The sequence below is a fragment of the Lactuca saligna genome, chromosome 4, assembly GCF_052625555.1.
Source record: "Lactuca saligna cultivar CGN05327 chromosome 4, ASM5262555v1, whole genome shotgun sequence".
In the NCBI taxonomy this organism is placed as follows: Eukaryota; Viridiplantae; Streptophyta; class Magnoliopsida; order Asterales; family Asteraceae; genus Lactuca; species Lactuca saligna.
The window spans coordinates 245,628,577-245,632,514 of NC_136420.1; positions in this window are offsets into that span (position 1 = coordinate 245,628,577).

Consider the following 3,938-nt stretch of genomic DNA (forward strand, 5'->3'; position numbering starts at 1 on the left):
TTCCATAACTTGTATCTTAATCTTTGAATTTCGGGACAAAATTCCCTCTAACGGGGGGATAATGTGACAACCCGAAGTTGTTCCATCGCTGCAACCCGTTCCGTCCGTAAAACTCGTCTTAAGCGAATTGTTCCGATTTCGTTTTTGGATTAGGTCATTTAAATTAAAACTTTTATTTTGACCTCGTAAGTATCCCAAAACGTTAGAAACACATGAAAACGCCCCAAACTAGTAATTAGAAAAATTTTAGTTTCGACCATATCGGGTGACGACAATTTAATTGGGTGCAACCTAAAGCCTCGGTTAACGTCAGTATCGGGTAGAATTCCACCGTGTCTCAAAATCCAAACCATATTTAAAGTTGTTTAAGCCTCATTTGAAGCCTTTTCACTCTCTCTCTCTCTAACCTCTCTCCTCAATCCAAGATCTAGGTCCAAAAATCACTCATTTCAAGCTTTAAATCACCAAGGTAACTATCCTAGCTTCTAGTATAACATCCTTAGCCTTCATTTTCGTGTTCAAATCATAATTTAGGACCATAAACATGTGTTTACAGCCCTGGAACACTCTTGGGCCGTGAACACATATAAAAGGGGGGGGGGGGGTGAGCCTTAAAACCCTTCCAAACCACCATTGGAGCTTAGATATGGCTTAAGGACTTATTGGATTGGACTTAGAACACCTTAAACTCATCATTTGGGGAATAAACATGATTTTACTACCCAAGAACATGCTTGGGCCGTAAACTCCATATTATGGGTACGAAACTCCTTTTTAGGTGTTAAAATGCAATTTACACACCTCCTAAGCCTTGAACTAATAACTAGAAGCAACCACAAACGAATTAGAAGCCTTAAACTTGATGAAAACCCTTCCCTTAGGATTGAGTGCCTTATAAATGGGTTATATGGTGCCCTAAATTCACCCCTTGGCTTGTAAAAATGAGTTGAATCACATGTGATTAACCTATGACCATCAAAGCACATAAGAATTGAGTGGGTGATAATTTACGGTCGTAAACTCATAGTTTAGTGCTGTAAACTCATCAAATGGTCCATATGATTGATTTAATACCTTTCTAATGCCCTAGAACCAAACCTAGCATCATCCCTCAAATATTATAAAACCATTTAGCACTTAAGAACACCACCCATGAGTTTACGGTCGTAAACTCATGGGGATGTGGTGTTTAGGGCCGAAAACTCTTCTAAGAGTTTACTCTTGAAGAGTAAACTCCATACCCAAGCCATATATGTCCATAAAAGTCACCCGACACCCCAAACACTTGAAATGAAGTATTTTCACGACTAGAAGTGTATATCCTCAACTAATTAGTGATTTAAAGTCTAATTAGATGCATTTGTGTATCATTTAATATTACTTAGGAACCTCACACATTTTCAAGCCTCGATCCGATGTTTAGCATCCTAGTCGACACATTCCTCGTCCGGTGAGTTCATACCCCTACCCTTTTTCAATGTTTTTCACTGTTTTCAGGGGGAATACAAGCAAAGTACAAGGAATACTTGTACTCAAAACTTGTTTTATATGTGTTGTGTTTCATATTACATATGCTTTTAACACTGACAATCACAACAGATAACTGTTTGAACTTGCAGATCACATTATCGTATTATTTGTGAAAAATGTTATAAATTGTTGTATTTTATATTTTCACAAATGGTTTTCCACTTATTTGTTATTAAAAGCATTCGATTAGTACATTTGTTTTGTCCTCGGTAACACTCCACAGAGATACACGAGTGGAGGATCGTCTTAGTAAATAGAAATTAAACAGGATATTCCGCGTTATTACTTGTAGATTTGTTATACCTATAAATTGGAGACACATCCTCGGAGAACACTCCACTTAGATACGCGAGTGGAGGACCGCCTCTGTAACCAGAATCTCTTAGATAGGGAGCGTGACTTGAGTGTATAGATCTATACGGGGCTGACTACCGCGCACCTGGCTGCTAGATACAGCCGAACCAAAAGGTTCAAGGGTGACAAAAGTCATAAATGATACTTGCCTTCCTTCGCCATATCTAGTCTATAGTATGGTTATTGAACTCGCAATTTTGATAACAGAGATTTACTTATTAGTAATAATGGATATAGTAAATTAATAACCTTAAGAATTAGTTTACTATGATGATAGTTTTATATACGTGTTAAAACTAACATACACTTCACAAGGATAATCAAGTTTTCAGTATACATCTTTTACATTACATTTCGGATTGGTAACCAACTTTTAGGAAAATATAGGATTTTCCTGGGGTAAAACTAACATACCACTTTTTCAGAAAACAAAAGGAATCTTGTTCATTTTCATAAAACAAACTGCTTATGAACTCCAGCTTTATGCTGATTTTTAAACTGCTTGTATTCTCAGGTTCTCCTTAGACAGGTATTCCCACATTCTTTTGCAGAAGACAGAACGTATGGAAGTTGCGTCTTTCTTTTGTTTAAACTTATGTATCTATGAATATTGTATTACTTTACTTTCAAACTGATGTAATGAACCTATGTAATGTAATGTTTTGTGTTTTACTTCACTTACTATGTACATTGGTTATGATACTTAACATGAAGTCACCTCCGCCCCGGAACGTTTACGCCCTGGGTTTCGGGGTGTGACACTATGGTTGTACTAACTACCTTAAGTCAATTGTTAATTAAGTTATAATGTGATATGATTGTAACCATACTTGATCGACTTAGTAAAACACGACGCTCGAAGATGTGGAAATGATATGACATTCGTGACCCGTAGACCTACAGGTCCCACTATAGCTAGCAACAAGGTGTAGGACGGTCAGTCCCATATAGATCTATAGACAAATTCATGCTCTCCCTCCAGGAGACTCTGGTTACAAAACGAGCCAAAGCAGTGATGTTATGCCCCGAAGTAGTGACTCATATTTATGTTATAGTATTCTTGTATATGTATTGTATGTACTAGTGTAATGTCTCTTTTTCTAGTATGTAGTATGTTCTCTTTATTTCTCATCGTAGTATGTTCTCTTGTATAGTATATAGTATGTATTGTTTCTTATTATAGCATTCTCCATCTGTCTCTCTTTATAGTGAGTATTGTTTCTCATTATAGTATTCCCTATCTGTTTCTCTTTATAGTGAGTATTGTTTGTCGTTATAGTATTCTTTATCTATCTGTTTCTCTTTATAGTATGTATTGACTCATGTATGAACTAACTCTTTGTATGTTTCATTGTACTAGAAATAGTGAGTAGTGACTTCCTAAACTATACCTATTATAGTATAGTAGTAGAGTTGTTTGTATAAATGAACATGTTTGTACACCTTTGCTACACAAAGGTATTGAATTGAGATAAAAGCTTTTATGTCTATACATATATACATAATATATAACTAAGGATCAAACGAAACTCGGACAAACAACAGGGTACTCTAAGTCCACAACCAAACAAGGAACATGAAATAAAGTGAGTTATCGGTCCTAAGTTCTTCCAACCTTACTTATATAACTATATATGCATTAGACATGGTTTTGTCAATTATAAGTTAAAGAGTTTAAATAAAAGGTTTGGCATGTAAAAACAAGTTTGATAAAGAGTTTAGTATGTAAAAGAGTGGATTAAAGGTCTTACAATCATAAGGAAGTGTTGTAGTCTCATGTCTAAGCCTTAGGAAGAAGTTATGGTCTATATGCACCACTAATTAGGGTTTACCGCCAAGGGAGATGCTCTTTGTCGTAAACACCTCATGTTCTTGGGAAAATGCTTGATTTCAAGGTGTAATTCAATGGTTCTAATCAAGATAGCAAGTATATAAGAGGATACTTACAATGTAGAAGCTAGAAAGAGTAGGTTTCGTCCCAAAGAACAAGAGTGTTCTTTATGTTCTTAAGGATCTAGATTCAAAAGGTGAAAATCATGCATGAATTCAAAGGG